The sequence below is a fragment of the Macrobrachium nipponense genome, chromosome 12, assembly GCF_015104395.2.
Source record: "Macrobrachium nipponense isolate FS-2020 chromosome 12, ASM1510439v2, whole genome shotgun sequence".
NCBI classification, from domain to species: domain Eukaryota; kingdom Metazoa; phylum Arthropoda; class Malacostraca; order Decapoda; family Palaemonidae; genus Macrobrachium; species Macrobrachium nipponense.
In genome coordinates this window covers 17,778,110-17,803,970 of record NC_087205.1, presented here as the reverse complement: position 1 = coordinate 17,803,970, position 25,861 = coordinate 17,778,110, and the positions used below count along the sequence as shown (strand labels likewise).

Below are 25,861 nucleotides of genomic sequence, written 5' to 3'. Positions count from 1 at the left end.
AACTCTCTTAAGGTAAATTTAGTGTCTGAGGTCACCTCAAAGCATTTTTGAAGCAATGCCTTAGTGCTTAGTGTTCAGTTTCTTGAAGTTTAAAATGATCTGTTGGTCCATGAGCTGAATGAGAGGAGTGGTATTAGGGGGAAGAACTTCACTGTGATGAATTTAAATTCATCCAGCAATTGGTCTTCCAAGCCAGGAGGATGTGCAGCAGGAGCATTGTCCATTACCAGGAGGCACTTGGGGGACAATTGATTTTCTTGCAGGTATTTTTTCCACACTCAGGCCAAACACTTCATTGACCCACTCAAAATATATCTTGTGACCCATGCCTTTTTATTGGCCTTCCACATCACAGACAATTTATTCTTTATGACAATGTTTTTCTTGAACACTCAAGAAGTTTCAGAGTGATACACAAATAGGGGTTTGATTTTGAAATCCCCACTGGCATTCCCACAGACCAAGTGTGTTAGCCTATCCTTCATAGGTATGTGCCCTGGCAATGAACTTTCCTCCTGCATGATGTAGGTCTGTATAATCTACAACCAGTTGTAGTCAGCTGACCATGCTTCATCTAATGGTAGACCACAATAGTCTAGCACATTGGGTAATTAAAAGGTGAGGTAGTAGTCTGCCAATGATTATCTTTTACAGCAGTGGGGCCTATCTCCAGAAATTTTTGAAGTCATGGTAGAAGACATGAGCAAAACCATGGTTAGCAAACATGATTCAACTGGTTACAGATTGCCATAGTGGGAAAGTACTCTCCCACCTTCGTGATTGTGCAGATGTCCCCACAGTTGTCGGAAGAGGAAGCAAATCAAGTGAGAATGACTGTGCAGGAGATCAGGGTCCTCTGAACTTTTAGCAGCTTTCAAAGGAACATTGAGATTCTTGCCATCATAAGACAGATATGTGTAGGTGTCAATTTACTAAAGCAGACACACACAATAGACTTATGCATAAGGAAATGTGGATGTACTCGGGACTGTTAGTCCTTCCAGAACATATTTTATTTGTCCTCCTTGTACTTTCTTCATTCATCTCGTAGATATTGTTGTCTTGTTAATACTTAGCACTTCTAGTTGCATTCGTTTCTACTTGGTAAAGAGATTTTACTATCAGAGGCAATTCCCAGTTATTGGTGGGGGTCCCCCTCATTTTGGGACCACCTTGACGTGGTGAGGGGGCTCTTGAATCTCGGTAATTTCTTCCTAGGTTCGAACCCAAGAGTCCCATATAACATTATGTATTTTTGGGTTAATATCAGTGGATTTTTCCACTTTTGTCAAAATTTTCCATATCTAATAAATAAGAAAACATTTTATAACTTGGATTGAAGTTAAATCCAAAGCTAAATAGTGGGAACTGCTAAATCCATCATCTACCCGACAATGTTCGGACCTGGTTTTCCAGGCAGAACTATTCTGTGGAGCTGGACCTCGGATTCCAGGGGGACCTGGTTCTAGGAATAGAACTCTTGGCATTCTGTCTGGTTTGCCCATGACGTGGTTAGGATAGGGATAATTGTATTTTCGTAATACTCTTAGTCCTACCAAGCGGGTATTGCTTACACTTGGGCCATACTAATCATGTTATGCCATCCCCCTTTTGGGGTAAGGTAGGGATGCGGACATTTGGGAGTTATTTCTCACTTGTGCCATGGGTAGAAGATTTAATTTCATGAAAAGCCAATGATATATTTTCAAAATGTATTGTCATTTTTTTTCTCTCTCATTTTTTATGAAGAATATACCTAAAGTTTATTGTACCCTTGGGCCCCTTGATGGACAGAATTCGGCACAGTTGATGACCATTGAAAGTTTATCCCTGAATCTCCCTTATTCGGTACATGATAATAATGCAGCAAAGGAACATCCAGTTCCAAATAAATTATATGATCCAAAACACCCGTCAAGGCCCATAGAAATTCTACAAAAAAGTAAAAACCAATCAGAAGATTCAAACATTATAGCAATGGAACCATACGTTACAGAGAAAGGAAACAAATCTAATACACAGATACCCCACATCAGGCAAGGTCCAAAAAGAAATAGAAATTATCATCTTAAGCCAACACTGGTGCATTTTGATAATCTTTTTGGACCAGATAACTGGTCAAGATTTCTAGTACTTAAAGCTGAAAATAAAATATCAACAGCAATACTAGAAAAGGGATTTTGATGAAGGAAAAATCTATTCCTGGGGGAAGACCTGTGTCGCCCGGTGAACCCTATAGCTCATTTTTCAAGTATAAATATATCATAAATATACCAGATGTTGGGTTTGCAATGACACAACGTCCTAGAGACTGGACTTTATTACAGGATACTCGGGAGCCAACTGACTCGCAACAGCGGATACAGAATTGCCAATAACGGATGCATGCTCGGCAGCGCATGGCCGAAGAACAATGAACATATCGTACATCCCCCCCCTCAAGAATATACTTATACATGGCAAAAATAAAAAGGGGAAAAATACAAAACATATCGTACATCCCCCCCCAAGAACATTCTTATACATGACAAAAAAATAAAAGGGAAAAATGCCCTTAGATCATGAGACAGAGAAGAAACAAAAAATTAAAGCTAACTTCTCGATGCATACACAAAACGAAATAAAATACATAAAATTCTCTGAAAAGAAATATCAATTCCTGTGCAATTGCATACAAAAGGTAATAACATCACTCTACAAAGTCTTTGAGCCACTTGGGTTTACCAGCGGCTCTTCTGGGCCTATCAACGACGTTGGGCTCCTGTGTGGTGCGTCCCTGTTCTGTCGGGGTATGGTTTGCGGAGGACTCGTGCTGGGACATGGGCGTGCCAGAGGGCGGAGCGATGACTCTCAGGTGTCGTCTGTTTCTTTTTGACAGCCTGCCGCTCCCGTAAGCTTGACGGTGTTACTGACGATGGGGCTTTGTTTCTGTTACTATGCCCGTTCGATCCCATTGCTTGGTAGCTTGGTTTTGTATGCATACATGGGTACCTAGTTCGATGGGCGGCAGTCTTCTGGTAGTGCCAGGGATGCGCATCGCCTCCTGCGACCTTGCCACTTGTAATCCCCTTCGACGTATCGTCTGCCTCCAATATTTCTGTCTACTAACAGGTGTCTCCTGGCCGTCGGTACCCCTCCCATCGCGCAGCTGGCGACCCGTTGGCAAGCTGAGGACGGCGACTTGTTAATTTCCCTGAGAGGAGTGTTGAGATACTGAAGTATCGCCAGGGGGCCGTTTTTGTCCGACTCAAGGGCTCCACCCTTTAATGTATTTTCCCGGAGTAGCCTCTTCGCCGATTTGACAGCTGCTTCTGCCCTGCCGTTAGACTGGGGATACTGGGCCGACGACAGCCGGACCTTGAACCCCCATCTCTTGAAGAAGGCCTCCATCTCCTCGCTGGCCAAGTTCGTGCCTCCGTCAGTTGATATTTGTTCTGGGGCTCCCCAACGAACGCGAGAAATATGATCGAAGGTGATTACTGATTTTGTTAGACGTGGCACCATTGGGTAAATGAGCCACTTCTAACCAACCTGTTAGTCTATCGGCATACACCATGTATACACTGCCTTCTATCTGGAACATATCTGCTACGACTGCTGGAAGGGATATTCCGCAGGCGGCGTGTGATCATTTCTTCAGGAGGCAGTGAGGGGGCATGTTCATCGCATGAAGTACATCGGGCGCGGCAATGCTGAAGGTCCCCTTCTATTCCCGGCCAATAGACCGACTGCCTGGCCCTTCTAAGCATCGAGTCGAGGCCTTGGTGTCCTGCGTGTAGGTTAGCGGCTACCTGGCGGCGTAAATCCTCGGGTATAACCAAGCGAACACATCCTTGGTCCACTGAGTATGTCACCAGATCCTGGTTGATGGCTAGCCGGTCCCGAACGCTGAAGAAGGGGCGAAGGCAGGCGAGTTCTTGCGATTCTGTTGGGGCCAGTCGCCCGCTGCCAACCCTTGCAAGCAAGAGCTGATATACAGGGTCGTTAGATGCGGCGCTCCTGACGCAGTCTTCATCCAATCAACGATGATATCCGGTTCCAAGGCGGCCACGGTTGCACATGCCACTGCCACTTGAATGTCGTCCTCCTCCAAATCCACGTCGGAAGCTTCGCGGGGTGCTCGCATGGTCGGGTACCTTGAAAGAAAATCCGCGGCAGTGTTCCTTTTTCCGGGCAGGTATTTCATGTGGAAACTTGAAAACTGGAGTGTCTTCTCTTTCAGGTTGAATAATCTCGGGTTGATGACGTCCTTAGGGCTCTGTCACCCAGCAGCTTGACGAGAGGACGGTGGTCCGTGATGATGGTGAGATTTAGGACCACCAAGTAGGAACAGCCTGGCCTTCCGCGGGAAGCACCAGGCAACTGCCAGGCTTCTCCTTCTACGGGGGCATACCCAGCTTCAGAGGAGGTGAGGTGTCGACTACCACACCGGGCAAGGCGCCAGCCGCCCTTGCAACAAAAGGGGCTGTCAGCTGACTGACAAATACAATACTGCTGAAGGACTACGAACCCGATACCTTCTTTACTCCAATCCGTCATTATCGTCGTAGGGCGTGTTTTGTCGTAATATGCCAAGCCGTCCTTGGCTAATTGACAGATGACCTCCTGTGCCTGCCGGAGTTTGTCACGTAGCTGACTATCCCAGTAAACGTTTTTTTCCAGTGGCTTTCTGAGGAGGTCCCTAAAGGGCTCCATGATGGGCGCCGTTGCAAGGAAGGGCGCTAACTGATTCACGAACCCGAACCACGACCTAATATCCGTGATGGAGGGCTTCTCTGGCATATGGAAGTTACGAATGGCGTCTAGTCGTTCGTCTGCGGGTTTGTATGACTCCCATCCCAGGTAATAACCGACGAAAGTGACCTCTCTCTTGCAGAATTTAAAACTTCTCGGGCTTGAGTGTGATACCTGCAGAGGCACACGTGACAGGAATTCATATACATGCCAGAACGCCTCTTCAATGCTGTGATCGTATAGCAAAGTGTCGTCAACGCATTTATGCTTTCTGGTGATGTCTTGCAGGGCATCATCAAACCTTTTTGTGTAGGCGTCCGACGCCGAACACGTGGCCCATGGGTGTTCTACGATAACGGTATCGTCCCCATGGAGTGATAAAGGTCGTAAGCGGGGGCGGCTGTCTTCGTCCAATTCCACTTGATGGAAACCCCAGTGGGCGTCCGCCAGTAGTCTTGTAGTATGAATGGGGATGCTGAAATTCATGTCGAAGGGTGCCGGTGTATGATGAGTTTCCCGAAGACAGTGGGCGTTGAGGCGTGGAAGTCTACTGTGCGGCGAGGTTGACACCGTCTTCTTGGCGACAACGACCATCCTTGCACACCATTCCGTTGCATAACCACTGGGACTGGTTCTATCACGCCCTTCCCGAACGTCCTCGTCAAGTTGAGCCTTGACCTCCTCTTCCCAATGCTTAGGGATTGTCGCGGGCGTGTGACAGGCATAAGGCACGGCATCAGGCAACAAATGGATGTGGTGCTGCTTGCCCGTCATGACATGTAACGGTTCCCTGGTTGTATTAAAGGTTGTTGAAGAGAAATGCCATAATAACCACTCCTCAAGTCTCGGTATATTCTCCTCCACAGGCTGGCTGGCTTCATTGTCTTAGGGGAGTTAGGCCGTGCGACGTCTTCATTAAGCACATCAGCTGATGCAACGAGATGGTAGGGGTGAGGGAAGTCAGGGGGTACTATTCCCAGCTCCTTACAAGCATTCAGCGATATATAGAAGTTCTTGGCCGTCGGCACAAAGTAACCTCCTGCTTTCGTGCGTCGCCCACCTATATCAATGAAGCATGTCGTTGATCCAAGACATCTCACTCGGAGATTAGCTACGTCCCTCAGACCTGCTCGCGGCTGCAACTCCAGTGAATTTATTTGCAGTCTTGAGAGAATCGTGGGTCGGCAACGCAGATCTGTGCTCCTGTGTCTGCTACGACGAGTGTGGATACTGAATTCCCGTTTCTATGGGAAACACAAGCCTTGATCGTGGGGTGGGGGGAGAGGTGCGTGGTCTGCAACAATCGCTAAACTCGAGGCAAGCGGCGCTTTCTTCGTATTCCTGCAGCATTTCTGAAAGTGCCTACCTTTTGGCACCCGTGGCACGTTATACCTCTTGCTGGGCACGACGCTCGACCAAAGGGATGGCGCCCCCCACAATTTCCGCAACGCTTCACATTGGAATTGCCGCGCAACACCGCGACGTCTGGCTCTACGTCATCAATGCCTGTGACGTCATCACTCGAGGTGCCAGCAGACCCCCTCTCACTGATAGCGACGCGTGGGATACTTTCGACATCTTGGCGTGCAGCTTCGAAACGAAAGTGCAGCACAGTGCCTGAAGGGCATCTACACTCTTAAATGTCTCACATGTCTGAAAAACATGCCTCTTTAATACAGGGTCACTGAGGCCTACCATTATTTCCGCAAACAGCATGTTACTCTATTAAACACCCCCTCCCCGCATTTGGGACACTCAAAATCACAGTCGGTGGCCTTCTGAGCACACCTCGAAAAATAGTCGCTCACTAATTCCTCGTGCCCTTGTGCGAGGGCAAAGAATTCAGACCACTGAACTGCCTGATTCGACGACCGCAACACATAATTCCCGATGGCGTCCAAGAGCCGCCGTCTGGGGCGAGGGCATTCCATTTGGCATCTGAATACCGAGCGTCCAGTGCACGTTTGCAACGCCGTACACAGTTGAAGCCTAATGTGCAGACAACATCCTGCGGCGGGAACTTGTTAAGGGTGAATCCAATACGTCATCGAACGTCTCCAGGATCTGAACGCTGCCGAAGACATTACCTACCGCCTCACCACTTCTCAGGGGCAGCATAGACAGGAACTTACCGGCACGTGCTCCTGAACCGGGAAGGGCATCCTGAAGGGAACGGATGGCACGCTGCTGGTCTGCAAATAACGTCTGTGCTTGCATGACGGCCTGTGACAAGGCCCTTGCATTGCAGGTGAGGCACGCCTCGGCGTGGCCTGGGTGGTTCGACGTATCTGGGGCATGGTTGGTCCTTATCCTACTCACGCGCCATGTTGGGTTGCAATGACACAACGTCCTGGAGACTGGACTTTATTACAGGATACTCGGGAGCCAACTGACTCGCAACAGCGGATACAGAATTGCCAATAACGGATGCATGCTCGGCAGCGCATGGCCGAAGAACATATCGTACACCAGAGAAAAAACTAGCATGGTATGCTGAAGTTACTACCCTCAGCGCGAGCACCCAAAGGCCGTCGGTATAAGTAAAGGGGCAAAGTGGAAGCCACTACTCACAGGCCCTCTGCCAATTAGAGGATTCCTTTCCAAAATCCCTCTCTTAGAGAGAGCCGTTGCAACGGCCACTCCTCCCTCCTCGCTCCCGCTACTACTACTACTACCCGACTCGCACGTCATCTAACATTCCTGTATTAGCGATCGTGTGCGATATACGCGTTTGTCGCAGCTCCCAGGATTTAAGTTCTCTTCTTGATGTCGACTGGAGAACTTCCCTCTACGCCTAAGCTGAATACTCCAATTTATGTTTTTGTGACTTATATGGTTGAGAGGTTTTCCATAGTCGCCTTCGGCCCCTCAGAAAAAGTATTGTGGGCGCCGTCGGCTGGCCCGCCATTGTGGGAGTGTCATCAGAATGTGAATGAATTTCACACACTAATCTCCACTGACTTTTCATTACAGGCGGTCCCGGGTTACGACGGGGGTTCCGTTCTTAAGACGCGTCGTAACCCGAAAATCGTCGTAAGCCGGAACGACGTTCTTGAAAACATGTCCACAGGGAAAATAAAATTTCACTACTAATTTGCAATTTTTCTTAGGGCTTATCTCTAAAATTATCACTAATTACTTTTTCATGTGCAACACTGTGTATTCACAAATTACTGATATTTTCATTAAATACAAGAGAGAGAGAGAGAGAGAGAGAAAAAAAAAAATAACTCCTTACGGTTTCAAATAGATTGAAATGAGTCTGTAGGCAACTTTTTCCCCCTCCCATAAACACATATATTTCTCCAGAGAAGAGAGAAAGAGAGGACTGTGTAATTATGTTTGTCTGTCTATCAATTCTTTTGCTGAGAGCGAGAAGAGATAAAAGGAAGAAATAGAAACACCAAATGTATGACAAGTATCTGTGGAGAGAGAGAGAGAGATGAGAGATGAGAGAGAGAGAGTTGTCCTCACAGTATTTAAAAGAGAGAAATGGAATGATTATTGTATTTAAAATACTCAGATATGAATTTTGTACTTACAGTTAATAAGTATTATTATTGGAAAATATTAATGATAAAACTTATTACATACATGTCCATGAAAATGATCTCATCTCAGTAAGAGAGAGAGAGAGAGAGAGAGAGAGAGAGAGAGGAGAGAGAGAGAGAGGAGAGAGATTAGAGAAATTAGATAACCATTAAGTTCGTTGCCCATTGTATGGCATTAAGCTCCGAGTGTCACTCGAGTTGAGTTAGGGAAATTGATACAGAAAAAAGACAAAAGGAAGAATTTTCTTTTGAAATTAGTTATCGTATTATTACTACTTCTATTATTATTATTATTATTATTATTATTTATTATTATTTATTATTATTATTATGAAAATATAATAAATACATGCATCTACCATAAAAATTCTCTCATCTCAGTAAGAAAGAGGAATTATCCTTACAAGTGAAATGGAAAGGTCATTTTCATCTCTTTAAAATACGACCATTATGAATTTTGTAATTAAAAGTTTTATTGTTATTATTATTATTATTAGTTATTATTATTATTATTATTATTATTAAATAACTGAAAATTATCAATAAACATTTTACATACTAGTACCATAAAAATTCTTTCATCTCGGTAAAAGAGAGAGAGAGAGAGAGTGTGTTTATCTCTCTCTGTTCTCTCAAAAAATACTTATAAGCTTCCAGCGAAAGAGAGGGATTGAGTTACCACAATGACACATTATTATCTGTGTGGAGAGAGAGAGAGAGAGAGAGAGCGAGAGAGAGAGAGAGAGAGAGAGAGATAGAGAGAGAGAGAGAGAGAGAGTTAACCTTAATTAAAAAGTGACATGGATAGATTAGTACGTATTGTATTTCTTTAAAATACTATCACATATGAATTTTGTAATTACAGTTATTATTATTATTATTATTATTATTATTATTTTTATTTGAAAGTATTAAAAACAAATAGTACAAGTACATAAAAAATCTCGAGTCTCAGTAAATGAGAGAGAGAGAGAGAGAGAGAGGAGAGAGAGGAGAGAGAGGAGAGAGAGAGGGGGGGGAAAAATTTCAGGACCACGTCATTGCAACACTGCAGCTCTTCCCCCAACTCTTCCCCCTCGGGCTGTCAACAGAACTGATATATCTGACAGTTTTAGTACCTTGCATCTGAGGAAAAGGTTACAGAGAAGACTGGGATTTCCTTCATTCTTCCATAATTTTTTAAATATAAGCTAAAATCTTACTAATTCACTATGGTATTTTCTTTATTGAATTGATATTATTATGTATAAATTAATATTAATATTGAAAATAGTAAATCATTTCTTTATCATACAAAAAAACATACATCTTTGTAGTTAGAGAGAGAGAGTAGAGAGGAGAGAGAGAGAGAGAGAGAGAGAGAGAGAGAGAGAGAGAATTATTATTTTATAATCGGAGATACCGAGTTACTGACAGCTATAATGAAACATTGTAATGTAATATTAAAACAGAAGAAGAATTCTAAAAAATACATATGTATTTGTTGGCTTCATGATCGCAGTCTGATTAATTTTATATTTTATGAAATGTATTTAGTCATGAAAATAAACATCAAAATACACTAATTAGTGATTATTTTCATCAGAAAATACAGAGAGAGAGAGAGCAGCAGAGAGAGAGAGAGAGAGAGAGAGAGAGAGAGAGAGAAAACTGTGCTAAACTATAAAGGATTCTTATCATAGTTTGTGTTTTTAAAAGCGTTGTAAACTCGGAGCGTCTGGAAGCGTCAGCGTCGTAACTCGGAACAAGCGTCGTAACCCAGGGGGCGGATTTTTCAATTAATATTTAAGAAAAAGCGTCGTAACCTCGGAACGTCGTAAGCCGGACCCGTCGTAACCCGGGACCGCCTGTATATGTATGATGGAGGTTAAATTATAATCATCAGTGACATGTTATGTATTACGTACTTACTTTTATCCGAAGTAAGATAGGGAGTAGGCCTAAATCGCTCGTGACTTTCGCTGGGGTATAAAGAATAGCTGTTTAACTTATACTTTAACATAAACCTCCCCCCTAGTGGCTCGGGCGGGTTTGCGCCTGTCCCTACATAATTTTTATTGTGATGTACAAGGGTAATTATTAGGCTACTTGTAGCCTATCATAATTGTTGAGGGAGAGAAGGGAGCCCTGTCCCTCTCTTTCCCTCTCTCTCGTAATAAGATTATGCATGATTGGTGTTAACACAATCTTAGATAAGTCTTGATTTATGCACGTTGATGATTTTCATTTCACTAACAGGTTGGATGAGCTCCCCCCCCCCCCCCCCCCCCCCCCCCCCCCCCCCCCCCCCCCCCCCAGCTCGCTGACCTAGCCTAGGCTAGGCCTAGCGAAGATAGACTACGTGTCCCTTCCCTGGTACCCTTAAACACACCCTACTTCCCCCTGTCCGCGCTATGGTGCTAGCAGGGAGGATATCAAAATAGAGAGCTTCTCTCTTATTATGATGTTGGATCTACCTCCCTACCAGTCTAGATCGAAAGAATTCGGTTTAGTAGGTTTGGTTGAGGATTACCCGCCCTGCTGGTCTAGATCGAAATATTAGATTTAGTAGGTTTGGACGAGAGCTAATGTTCACATTATGATGTCTTAGGGGAGATTTGGCCTAACTGTCCAGTTCCGTAGTGATCTCGGAGGGTTAGGCTAGATCCATACTGGGTAGTCTCCTTAACCTTAGTTAAATCTCTTCCTTGATACCTTATTATTAGATTATTATTGTATTGTATATTATATTGTTTATTGTATATTATATTGTTTATGCACATTTATGATTTTCATATCACATGAAGTTAGAGGAGTTGCTTCCTTCCCTAGCTTAACCGACCAGGCCTAGATTATGCTTGGAAGGTAGGCTATGTGCCCCTACCCCTATACCCTTACCTCTCCCCCCCGTCCGCGCTACGGTGCTAATGGGGAGAATATCAAGGATAGAGAGTATCTCTCTTGTCATATCGTTGGACCTATCCTCCCTACCTAACCAGATCGGAAAAAATTTCGAGTATGGAAGGTTTGGTTGAGTGCCCACCGTCCACACCAGGATGTCCCTGGAGGTTTATCTGGCCTACCTGACCGGATCCATAGGGATCTCGGAGAGTTAGGCTAGACCTATGCTGGGTATTTTTTCCTACACCTTATGTTCCTCTTGCAACTCTTCCATGATACCTCATTATGGTATTGCATATTACATTGTTTATTGTATATTATATTACTTACACACATTTATAATTTTTTAAATACAATTATTAGTGATGTATTTCATATTACGTGCTTAATTTTAGCCGACCAAGTTAGGATTGGTTCGGAGGAAGGCCTAACACGCTCATGATGTCCTCGGGGGTTTTAAAGAAAGATTTATTAGTTTATATTCTGGCCTCTGCCCCCCACCCCAGCTTCTCAAGAGCGTGTTCATGCCTATCTCTGCGTAATTTTAGCATAGCGTACATGTAAAATTGTTAGGCTACTAGTAGCCTATCGCATTTATCATGGGAGACGAGAGAGTCCCCTCTCTCTCTATCCCGGTGTGAGATATTAATAAGTTATTGTTTAATACGAACCAAATAAAGGTTAAATTATGCACTTTGATTTCATATCACTAAGAGGTTGGTAGAGTTGCTTCCTTCCCTGGCTTAACTGACCAAGCCTAGGTTAGGCTTGGAAGGTAGGCTAAGTGTCCCTACCCCTGTACCCTTTATGCCTCTCCCCCTGTCGGCGCTACGGTGCTAGAGGGGAGGATGTCAAGGATAGAGAGCCTCTCTCTTCTCACATTGTTGGACCTATCCTCCCTAACGGTCTAGATCGAAAAATTCGAATTTAGTACGTTTGGTCGAGGGCCACTGTCCACATCATGATGTCCTCGAGGAGATTTTGCCTACCTGTCTGGTTCTGTAATGATCTCGGAAGGTTAAGCTAGATCCATACTGGGTATTATCCTTTTGCCTTAAATTCCTTTGCAACTCTTCCATGATGCCTCATTATTAATTGTATATATTATTCTTATATATTGCCTATTGCACTGCGGTACATTAAATGGTCTGGTTTGTGTATCGCCTTGGCCTAGCCTCCTTTAGTAAAAAGTAGACAAGGTCCTCCCAGTTCAGAGCGATCACCGATCGGTCGCTGTACCAATCACGACTGGCCATAGGCCCAGTCGGCCTACTACCCCTGCAGTAGTAGGCTTCACAGCTTTCAATAGGTGACCATCTCTGATCGGGTTGGTGGCCAGACGATCAATCGACCACCCCAGATACCAGCCCCCCCCCTTCCCCCACTTCCTAGCTCAGCTTTGCCATACGCTATAACTCGCGGTGTTAGTAGTCTTATTGATGAATGACCGCTCGAGTTTTCACTAAAATGGGGAAGAGAGTAGTGGGAGTGGTGGGTTTACCAATATTATATGTAATCCCTTATGTCTCCGAGTGGATAGCTCCACCGGCCTTATAGCAGTACCACACCAGCTGGCGGACATCGCTCCGGATGGTGCCGCTCGGTGGTCTCTCTCCCCAGTTGTCCGCCCCGGCTACAGGTTCGGGCTAGGAGCTACGCTCCCCCCAATAGAGGCGGGCAGGTTCAGATAGAATAATTATCTTCCCCTGATCCGCCGCTTCAGCCCGTTCCACCAGTATTACTTATGACAATGAGATATGAGACTTTGAGTAGGCTAAGCTTTGGGGAAATTCCCTTCCGAAGGAATCCAAACCAGCTCCGTCAGCGGCGACTGAGTCATCTCCGGCCCTTCAGCCGCCAACTTAGTTTGCTAAGTCGCCTGCTGCCAAGGATTCTCTCCCCCCCTAAGGGGTCGAGAGCCAAGTCTGCCAGATCCAAGGCGACGGAGTTTGGATTCAACCATGAGACCGCTAACCTTCTAATGTTGAAGGTTAAGGAAGCGGTTGATGAGAGGTTTGAGTCGTTACGACTCGCCTCGGGCTCTGACACCTTAGGCCAGGCAATAACATCTCTGGCCGAGAGGATCAAATCCCTGAATGATATGCTGACCGGATTTCTCCACTCTGGATCCCTGGCGCTGGCCTTGTCAGTACCGGATGTGTCAAAACTACCGCCATTTGACAAGGACAACCCGTGGCGGTTAGCTTTACATGCCCTATTCTCGGATAGGAAGTTATCAATTGAAGGGTGCGGAACCTGTCCGTTGGAGGACATTGAGCTCTTCCCGGAGGGTCTGCAAATTTCTTTTCCTGGATTTGTCAGACTAGCGGAACATGCGTTAGTCAGAACAGGCAAGGTCCCAAAGGAGACAGGGATCTTCCTTTCAGAACAGGCAAGGTCCCGAAGGAGACAGGGATCTTCCTTAGGGACTAAGCCCAAGCTATTTGGGTTCGCACCCTCTCCGGCTGGGATTGTGTCAACACTGAGTTGATGCCACACAAGGGTACCTACACTATGTTTGTGACCCCAGCCAACGTTCCGTCGCCCTGTACAGACAGGGTAGTGGAACTAACCCTACAAGCAGCAGCAGCAGAAGACAAACCTCTACCAGTACTAAAGGAGACAGAGGGTACCTCTCTTCTCTTCCCCGCAGGTGGGGAGTTTTGGAACAATGCTCCGGCCACATTTACAGCAGATAAACTTGACCCGGACTGCGCTTCCACTCTATTTTCTGAGAAGCTGTCTAAAAATTCCGGCCCATTTAATCAAGGAAGATCTATCAGCTCCGTCACTACGGCGGAGTTGGTAGTCTCCACTAACCTTGACGAACAGGTGTTCTGGGTCCTGACGAAAGGTCTAATACAGACTTTCCAGTCGGATCTCTACGACTTTACGATGGCAAGACGAGCTTGTAAGAAATATGGCCTGGCGGGTGCCTCGATAAGGCACGAACCTAATAGGCTGATAAAATCCTCAATATGGGGAGAAAACCTGTTCCCGGAAGACGAGGTTAACAATGTCTCTCGAGAAGGAGCCAGAGCCAACCAGAGCCCCCGGGTCCGTTGGGGACTCCCCTTCACACGGAAATTTGAGACCCCCGGACAACAAACCAAACCCAAGAAGAGGCCAAGCAGATTCAATCCTTACCAGGCCTCCCGTCCTCTAATGGTCATACAAGTGGTCTATACCAAAGATCTCCTACAGAAGAAGGCCATAAAAAGAGTGAAACGACTAAAGTTTCAAGGACGTCTGCTCATTGTCCCAATGAAGGACTCTGACAAAAGAAGAGGGATTCTGTACTTGTTCCGTCTCAACTCATACATTCATTGCAACAAGTTCCGCATGTTGACAGTTTTGCAGGTGTGGAACTTACTTCCCCGTGGGGCCGTCACCACCTCTATAGATCTTACAGACGCTTATTATCATGTTCCAATAGCAAGGAACTTCTCTCTGTACCTAGGGTTCAGGCTAGGAAACAAGGCTTACTCATTCAGAGTCATGCCTTTCGGGCTCAACATTTTGGCAGCCAGCGTCGAAGAGTGCCGCAAATCATCAGCCAGAGTGATAAAATTCTTGAAATTTCTGGGCTTCCAGATAAACGGAAAAAATCTCGGCTTGTTCCGGCATCCCGCTTCCAAAGGCTGGGGATCCAATGGGACCTAATGAGACACAAGCTATCTCTTCCACCCAAGAAGGCCAAGGAGATTGCAGCGGCTATGAAACAGTTCCTCAAGAACAAGAAGATGTCTCGGCGTACCCAAGAGAGAATCCTAGGTTCGCTGCAGTTCGCGCCAGTAACAGACGTCCTATTAAAAGCCAAGTTAAAGGACATCAATCGAGTCTGGAGAGAGAGAGCCAATATCAATCTCAGGCAGCGGCTTCGTCCATGGACGAAACGTCGGAACCTGGAAAACGACTGGCTCTGGCCAGGAACAATCAGGTGAGAGTAGCCACGGCCAGCCTAGTGGTGGTACACTGCATAAAAAGAGGAGGCTCCAGGTCAAGCAAACTAAATTACGTATTAATTGCGATATTCTCATTGGCGACGAAAAATCATCGGCACCTGTCAGCAACTCACCTGGCAGGAGTAAAGAATGTTATCGCAGAAGCCCAGACCTTCAAGTAGGCCTATTCGCCATAGAATCCGACCACAAACTACCACGTTACGTGGCAACCAACCTGGACCCTCTAACTTACGCCACAGATGCAATGCCCATAAATGGGAACAATTGGCAGAAGATTTACCTATTTCCACCGGTGAATCTTCTGATGAAGGTCCTGCACAAGCTAAGATCTTTCACAGGACAAGTAGCACTAGTGGCACCCAACTGGCCAAAGAGCAACTGGTTTCCGCTTCTTCTAGAATTGAAGCTCTAACCCAGACAGATCCCTCGTCCAGAGCTAACACAGACAGTACAAACTCAGACTGTGTTAGCTTCCTCAAGAATTCTGAATGCCCTAACTTTATGGACTTCATGAAGTTTTCAACTCAAAAGGACGCTAGTATTAATCCACTAAATATCTTATTCATAGAATCAGATAAAAGAGGGCCAACGCTCAGACAATATGATTCAGCAGTAAAGATATTGGCCAAATTTCTAAAAGACTCAGCTGCTCATGAAATGACTACGAATCTGGCAATCTCGTTCTTTAGAACTCTATTTGAGAAAGGCCTGGCTGCTAATACCATTACAACAATCAAGTCAGAATTTCCAGATTGGCTTTAATATGAACTTGTCAGATTTTTTTGAATGAAGTACTTAAGTTAGCCTCAGACACTAATAATGAGTCATGCTCTTATATGACCCTGTTTAGGAAAACTTTATTCCTGATGGCCATGGCCTCAGGTGCGAGAATATCTGAGCTTTCGGCTCTCTCTAGGAATCCAGACCATATAGAAATCCTCCCTTCGGGGGTAGTATTACTATCCCCAGACAGGAGGTTCTTAGCTAAGAATGAGGACCCACAAAACAGGTGGACTCCATGGAAAATCGTACCCTTAGCACAGGACACATCTACCCTGACGCTGCCCTTAAATCCTTCTTAGCCAGAACTTCCAGAAAATCTTCAGGCCCCCTTTGCATTAAAGAGAAAGGCTGTACGATTTCTCTTAGAGGTATTAGACAACAAATACTCTACTTTATTAAACAGGCCAACCCGGATTCAGTTCCACGTCCATGACATCCGAGCAGTGGCTACCTCTATTAATTTCTTTCACAATATGAATTTAGAAGACCTGAAGAAATATACGGGTTGGAAAATTATTGAACATATATCCAACACAAGAAATGGAATGCTGGTATATTAAAGAAAATGAATGGTTACTTCGGGTAACCATGAAAAACAGTCCACCACCTTTTTAAATATAAAAGAAATAAATGGCACAAAAATGACAATAATAAGTCATGAAACATTAAATTATATACAGGACACAGTCATTTTACCCAAGATTGAAGAAGGAGGACTACCCTCAAAACACTTGTTAATTGAGTCCCTTAAGTTAAGATACAATGATTTAGAAGACTACTCAGTTCCAAGTAGGAAAGATAAAAATAAACAAATTATATTGCAAAAATAAAATTTACAGGCCAGGATCTCCCATTCAAAATAAAAATTCTTGAACAAAATAGAGCATGTTCAAAGTATGGGCACACACACAAAAAAGGCCATAATAAAGCAGTATGTGGAGTGTGTGCATCAGATACCCATACTACTAATTGGAAATGTAAATCTCCAAAATGTATTAACTGTGGACAATCCCATCATGCTAAATCTAAAGAATGCTCCTTTTATCAATACAACACAGAGCTCCAGTTTTTGATAAATAGAACAGGAATGTCAGTCGAAGCTAGACTCGAGCTAAAAGTAAGAGGAGTCCAAAATCCATCTAAAACCACTCTTTCGCAAATGCAACTAAAAATCTAAATATCGATCACATTAACAACAAACAACAAGATAATATAAGCGTACGAACTAATTCTCATATCAGTGCTGAACCTCAAAACAAGCATGATGATAATCCACCAATGGAATAGGAATAAAATAATATGTAATAATAATTGTACTGACAAAAAGAAAAGAAAACTGAAACAAACCCCACCTAAGGGAAAAAAAAGTGAATATTGAAAATTACAATCAATCCAAAGAAACGCCAATTACGTACACCAGGAGAACATTTTAAAAAAGATATTGTACTAACCTCATCACAAGTGGAAATACACAATTACCCTCAATCCCAATCAAACAGCCAACATCTGGACAGTAAAGAATCAATTAATTACTCTACAATTCCCAACAGGTAATACTAATGAAAATCATACCATTCAACCAAACCAAAATATAACTATCACTCCCCAACCATCCACAGGTCCCAAATATCCCACTACTAACAATAAAGCAAATACCCTTCAAACCAACAGTCCTTATCACTACAGAAAAGGACCAATAGAATTACAAAACCAGAAATTTCTAAAGCTAGAAGATCAAATACTTCTGAACCAATAACTAATAACATCACCAAACATGCCTCGTCTTGTGGTTGTAATGAGTGCTTCGTAGGTACATATAACCAACTAACCACCAAGACAGAGGACACAGTACAAAATTGTATAGATAATTTTATCAGATTAAGGAAATGCCCTTTAACACACCAACATGAGAACAAATTATGCTCTGAATCCTTACAATACAAAAAGGAAATTATATAATAAAAAATACGCAGACTTATTAATATTCAATTATGAAAAACAAACAACTGCTGAATCTAATAACCAACATACAAATACAGATTTTTAAAAAACCACAAATAAATTCAAATTAATATAAACTTCGAGACAGTAAAATCGGCAATCAGTTTACAGAATTAACACCATTTCCTCCCAATAATGGAATATAAAATTATTCAGTGGAATATAAATGGCCTCTTAACCTGACTACATCTGCGTGAATTACAAAGAATACTACGAGACCACAACCCAATATGTATCTGCCTACAACACATAGGATCTAACCCCACAAGCATTCGACAGTATAAAATTGCTTGTTATTCACCAACTGATGGTGAATAACAGCAATATATGTTCATAATAGTATCACCCATGAACTTTTAAACATACCATCACTATCATATCAGATAACAGCTATCAAATTATATATGCCGGATAAAAATATGATCACAATTTATAACTTATACACCCAACCAAATTTTAGCTCGAATTTCAGTGATCTACCAGCATTAATTAATAATCTACATGAATCCCTTTGGGATAACAATCACCTTGCTGATGCACCAGGAACAAACTTAGAGAAATACGTATTGGCGCATGACCTATGCTGCCTAAATGAAAGTGACGTGCCAACTTACTTCTCCAATACCCACTTAACCTTTTCTTCAGTAGATAACTCGCTGTGCTTAGTCGACTTAGCTGAAAGACTTGAGTGGAATGTCTTGGATGACTCATATACCAGTGACCACTTCCCCATAGTCCTTATTATTTAAATAATAATTTGATATTGCCACCTGTAAAATACAATATCCAAAAAGCAGATTGGGACATTTACAATCTACATACCAGAAATATACCACCATTTCCACATAACCAAAGCCACAGTACAATATGTGAATTCTTCACGGATTTCATGATAAATGCTGCAGATAAAAGCATACCTAAAACAAGGCCACACCCAAATAAATCCCCTGTCCCATGGTGGACTCCAACCTTAGCAACTTTAAGCAAAACCAAACTCGTATTAAGTCAAAATCTTAACAAATTGCCCTATCATACAAACATTCTAAACAAGATAGTGGTCATCAACATAACAATCAATTATATTAAACCTTTTTATAACAAATATAATGCCAAATTTCGAAAATATTATCATGGAAAAATTATGTATCAAGCTTGTCAACAAATACATCTATGAAAGATCTCTGGTAAAAAAATAAGGAAAATTAACGGAAAATATATAAGACACCCAAGAAGTGCAATAAATGAACATTTCCAAAATATAAGAACACAGGGGAAAAATGCTATACTCAATTTTGAAACTATTGAAGATCTAGAATATAATTATGCATTTAATATAGATGAATTAAACAATGCTCTAGATTCATGTCATCCATCAGCCCCAGGCCATGATAAAATATAATTTGAAATGATACAAAGACTAGACCCCATTGCCAAATCATATTTACTAAAATTCTTTAACACCATCTGGATGAAACGCATTTTTCCAGATAAATTTTAACATGCTATCATTATCCCAATAAACAAAGCTGGGAAAGATTCAAGTAATTTTTCCAATCATAGACCTATATCTTTGACAAGCTGTCAATGTAAATTACAGGCAGTCCCCGGGTTACGACGGGTTTGGCTTACGACGTTCTGAGGTTAAGGCGCTTTTCAATTATATTCATCAGAAATTATTTCCAGGGTTACAGCGCCTACTACGCTGATCTGGCAGAAGAAATATATATAACACCAAAAATGCAAAATAATCAATATTTGAAGGTTTTTTGATGAAAAATACAATAAGAATGCAGTTTACATAGTTTTTAATGCACCCAAAGCATTAAAAGTAAGGTTTTCTTGGGATTTTTGACGATGTTCCGGCTTGCGACGCGTCTCAAGAACGGAAACCCCGTCATAACCTGGGGGACTGCCTGTACTAGAAAAAAATGGTTAATTCACAACTAACATATGGCATAACTAAAAATTCAATTCTGACACCAATGCAACCAGGATCAATAGCTGGTCGATCAACCCTTGATCCACTAATCTGACTAGAAGATCATGTCAAAAAAGGATTTGATTTAAAACAATTCAGTGGCAGTATTTTTTGACATAGAAAAAGCATATGATACAACATGGAGACACAATATCATACAAAAACTTCACTCTGAAGGTATAAGAGGCCATTACCAATTTTTATTAACAATTTTCTATCGGATAGAACTTTCCAAAGTCAAACACAAAATTTTTATTCAAACATTTATGAATTGGAAGAAGGAATCCCTCAAGGCAGTGTCTTAAGCTGTACTCTATTTGCTTTAGTAATCAATGATATTACAATAAATTTACCAAAAGAAGTTAAAAACAGCTTATATGTTGATGACTTTGCCATATATTTATACCAGTAGCACCTTAAGACATGCCCAAAGAATCCTCAAAACAGCCATCACAAATATTACCAATGGTAAATTCAGTAGGATTCCAATTTTCAATAGATGAAAGAAATGCAATTATTTTCTAAAAAGGTAAAAGATGATTAAAACGCCAAACAATTAAGCTTTATCTTTATAATACCAAAAGTAAATTCTGCACAAATGTTAAATACCTAGGAATGGTGTTTGATCAGCACCTGAACTGGAAAGCACACCTCATACATTAAAGCAAAAAGTATAAAAACCCTATCCATATTGAAAAAACAATCACATTAAATGGGGAACTGGAAATTACACCATGCTATTGTTATACAAAGCAACAGTACCATCTATAACAGATTATTGTTCCCCAATGTATTCATCTGCCTCAGAAGCTACACTAAAAACACTAGATGCATTGCATCATGAAGGAATACGTTTGTGCACGGGAGCATTTTGATCATCCCCTGTAAACTTCCTGTTAGAAGAAGCAGGTATAATACCCCTAAAACATCACTGCAATTTGATAACTATGTGTAGGGGCCTTTCCCTTCAAGCAGGAACAGCTCCCATTGCTACCTGCTTTCTGAATTAGAGTCAAAGATTAGAAAACCATAGTGCTATGTCTTTCCCACAAAGAACCAAATATTTAAAGAATTCACATAAAATTAAACCAATTTTCCATCCAGCAATGGAATTCCCACCACCCTGGACTTTGAAAAGAGTAAAAATATGTATTGCTCTATCATATCTTCTAAAAAGAAATATGGCAAACACAAAAATGTACCGCCAACATGCGTTGGAGCACATCAGAAGAAAGGGAGATCAACTTAGGATTTATACAGATGGATCAAAAAACAACACTGGAGTACGAGCTTCAGCATTCTCAAAAAAATAACTTAAGATAAGTCTTCCCCCAATATCATCAGTATGCACAGCTGAACTCGCAGCCATACGAATAGCAGTTTCCACCATAATTTTCAGTGACTTACGAAGTCCTATTGATGCTATAAACAAGTACAAGTCTACAAATCACCTTGTACAAGAAATCCATATAAAAATATACCAACTTATTCAATCAGGACTATTAGTGAAAATATGTTGGATTCCAGCACTTGTGGGAATTGAAGGAAATTAAAAAGCAGATACAGATACAGCTTGCAAGACCCTTGCAAGATAGAGCAAGAAATAAATTACATCGATAAAAGCTTCGATGCATTAGCATACCTGGAATGGTTCAGAAAAAGGGCACTCAACAAAGCTAGAAAAATTTTTTACAAAGCGAATGTAGAGAGTACATGGAATAAAGAAAACAAGAAAATAGTTGCCCTCCCTTTTATGCCTAAAATGAAACAAATCCCTTCAAAAATGAAAGAAAGTAAATATAAATTTGTATATACCTTTGATAATACCGTAAAAAACAAAGTATGTAAAAATAAATTGGAAGGAGAAGACAGTAATACAGATGATGTAGTGGGGGTATACATAATCAATTGCAACAATTGTGGAGACAGATATGTGGGGGAATCAGGTCGGGGAATAAGTACCAGAGTCCAAGAACATAGAAGGGCAGTACAGCTCAACTCTCAGAGGAGTGCTATAGCTAGACATTGTTGGGAAAATGACCATAGGATGGATTTCAAAAACAGTAGGCTTATATACAAAAGCAACAAAATTAGTCACAGGAGGGTAGTAGAGGGTGCACTTATCAGAGAGATTAAAGTAATTGAAGGAAACAATGGTTTTACCTCAGAAGATCCCATAAGCCGAGCTTTGATATTAAAAGAAGCTAAGATTGACCCTGCTGACCTGGAGATTAGGTTTCCTGCCCAACAGACTTTTGGTGACCACACCCTTACCACAAGGGTTAATCCCATTGACCATCAGCTCAGGATATCAGAGCGACAAGAGGGGATTGGCAACTCTCAAGAAAACCAGAACAGCCATCACATAAATGACAGATCAACGAGAAGAACTTCCAGAAGACTGCTGGGCCTTGACCCAGGCTAACATCCCAAACATCTCTTGAAAATGGGCCACAGACAGGGCCTGAAAGTACTCGAGTGTGGAGTAAAACTAAATGTAAATACTTAGAAGTAAACAAGTTACAAAGTGATTTTGTGGGTTTCTTTTTCAATCTTCAGAAGAAAACTGAAAGAAGTTTTTGTTTGGTTCAAAACCTTACTTTTAATGCTTTGGGTCCATTGAAAACTATGTAAACTGCATTCTTATTGCATTTAGCATAAATAAACTGCAAATATTGATTATTTTGCATTTTTGGTGTCATATTTCTTCTGCCAGATGAGCGTTGCAGGCGTCGTAACCCTGGAAATAATTTCTGATGAATATAATTGAAAAACGCCTTAACCTCAGAACGTCATAAGCTGAACCCGGGGACTGCCTGTAATGAAAGACTTATCAGTTCTTGTTTATTTCATGTTAAGCTTTAGTTTTCCAGAGCTTTATTTAGAACACTTGAGTAGCACATTAGTTGGTATATGATCCTGACTTATATCACTGGCATGATCATTTGAAGCGGTAGGCATGTGAGGACTAGACAGAGAGACAGGTATCTGGGTACTGATGCTTTATTACAGACAAGCGGGGTTGACAAACAGGTGCAGATTGATATGTAGTACCCGAGTTGGGTCTACAGAGATCTGGGCATGCAGATGAGAGAATTTGTGTTTCTTTACCGACACTTATACATGAACAACTATAGACGCAGTCTGTGCACATACTTAATAATTATGTCAGCGAGAAGGTCAGAGAATTTTACATAAGATTGATATAAGTTGGAACTTAGCAAGTCATTGTAGTGAAATAAAAAGTGAAGAACGTTTTCCTTACAAATACTCCCCCCCCCCCCCCCAAGACAATTATGTATTAAGGAATAATGACTGGATGATAAAATGCAATAAAAACGTCTTGGAGGCAGGAGGCGACCCTGTGTCCTTGTGATCACTTGTTAGGCGTCATCGACTGCTGCGTCCTTCGGCATTCTGGCTGACAGGATGTCTCCCCTGGCAGCGCCTGGGGGGTTCAGCTGTCATCTGCAGCCGCAGAGTGATGTGCCGGGACTGGCCTTGCGTGCGGTGGTGCCGTTGGGCGGGCTGAGCAGGCCCCCAGGTATGGCAGCGATATCGGGCGGGCCGAGCAGGTCCACAGGCAGCGGCGGCGGGAGGGCTAAGGAGGCCTACAGGTGCGGCAGTGTCCCTCGATTGAGGCAGAGGGGTCCACGATGTTGACGTGGATGTGTGTAACTGCTGCCTGGTTCTGTGAGCTGGCTGATCAGCACCCAGATACCCGTCCTCGGGACTCGTCTCGCACCAAAATGTGAATTAAGCGCCGTATTTTGTTTGTTAATGGTGTTGGGTTCGTCAAGAGTCAAGACTAGTCGCTGTTTGGGTCTGTTAATGACTCAGAGTGCAGTCGACGTGTCTTGTTAATGGCAGAGCCAAACTGTTCGAGAGATGCAAAAACGCACTTGGGGAGGATGTGCTGTATTGAATCCATTAATGGCGTTGGTTTTGTCCGGGGAAAGGCCAGATTATTCAACATAAGATGATATAAATTGGAACTTAACAAGTCGTAATGAAATAAGGTCACCAGTTGTGAAGACGAGAGAGGGGCAGGTATCTGGGTACTGATGCTTTATTACAGACGAGCAGGATTGAAATAGACAGGTGCGGACGTATATGTAGTACCCGAGTTGGGTCTACAGAGATCCAGGTGCGCAGATAGAGAATTTGTTTCTTTACCAACACATACATGAATAACTACAGGTTCAATCTGTGTACATACATGATAATTATATCGGTGGAAAGGCTAGACAGTTCTACATAAGATGATATAAATTGGAACTTAGCAAGTTGTTGTAGTGAAATATAGTGAAGGACATTGTCCCTACAGGCATTTAAAGCTGAGATTTCAATAAGCACAAAAGTTTCTCATTTAGATCGCTGTGCCTTTGTTGAAGTACAGATTTATCTCACTCCAGATGCTTGCTTCCCTATACATAGAATTGAATAAAGAATTTAGGTCAAAGGCCAAGCATTGGGACGTACGAGGTCATGCAGTACTGAAACGCAAACTGACAGTAAAAGGATTGAAAGGTGTAACAGGAGGAAAACCTTGCAGTAGCACTATGACTCAATTGCTGGAAGAGGGTGGGGAGTAAGATGGAAGGAAGAGAGTATGAAAGGAGGTACATACAGTAAAAGAAACTAAAGGCATTGTAGCTAGTGGCCGAAGGCAAACTGCAAAGAACCTTAAGTAATGCCTACAGTGCACCAATTGAGGTGCACTGAGGGCATTAACCCCCTACAGGGAGCTTCCCTATAGAACCCCATAAGATTACTTATTTCGTCCTAACGTGCTTCACCTAATAGACTTTCACTGTTACTGGGTGCCATATCTTCAGATCAGATTTTCCCACCTAAATAGCAGCTAAGCTAATTATGAATGATGAGTTTTGTCATGAAACAATTGGAGTTTTAACCTGAAACAGATTTTTTATAACTCATCAGTCATTAAAGGAAAAGTTTACTCCAAGATTCGGCTTTCTAACCATGTTAAAAGCTTTTATACTAAAAAACGAGGACAGCAGCTCCTCCCTGTCAGCATAGTAATGGCATGAATTAGGCCAATTAAGATCCAATGATTTGTATGAAAAATTAGTTATGAAAACTAAAAATGTGAAAGCATAAAGAGAAAGGATGGGAGATTGAGAGGTTTAGTGATGAGCCAACGTAATTTACTGCAGGTTTTTGTCTCTGGTGATAAAAACAAATAAAAGAATTCATTATAAAAAATTTGTCTCCTTTCCTATGAATTACTGTACTAAAATTAGCAGAGCAGTGTTATGAATGTTTATTGCTGCTAGTGTGGTAAGACCAAGTTAAATCTCGTGAGGAAAAATTATAAAACTAGGATTATGCCGTGTCCCTCCCCTTATACCAAACTTACTACACAATTTTACTTTTTTTTAAATATATATATCAAAACTGCTTCACTGCAGCAAGCCTATACTGTACCATATAAATGTATGCATGATCCAAAGAAAGCAACAGATACATTTTATTTTACAAGTACAGTACTGTATTAGGAACTGACATAAATAACAGAATAATATATAGAAATCTTAAATATGTAGGATACAGGCAGTCCCCGGGTTACGACGGGGGTTCCGTTCTTGAGACGCGTTGTAAGCCGAAAATCGTCATAAGCCGGAACTTCGTAAAAAATCCTAAGAAAACCTTACTTTTAATGCTTTGGGTGCATTAAAAACTATGTAAACTCCATTCTTATTGCATTTTTCATCAAAAAAAACCTTCAAATATATATTATTTTGCATTTTTGGAGTCATATTTCTTCTGCCAGATTAGTGTTATAGGCATCGTAAACCAGGAAAATAAGTTCTGGTAAATGTAATTGAAAAGCATTGTAACCTCGGAACGTCGTAAGCCAAACCCATCATAAGCCAGGGACTGCCTGTACCACAGTGCGCTAAAATAGAAGACTGCAGTATTATTGCAAAATCCCCATGGGGGTT

The 25,861-nt window shown here is 42.2% G+C and overlaps 1 protein-coding gene across 1 annotated transcript in view; it reads left to right on the top strand.

The window, feature by feature from the left end:
* LOC135224749 (collagen alpha chain CG42342-like) overlaps positions 1-25,861 on the top strand; it is a 165,165-nt gene that overhangs the window by 133,336 nt on the left and 5,968 nt on the right. The window lies entirely within an intron of this gene.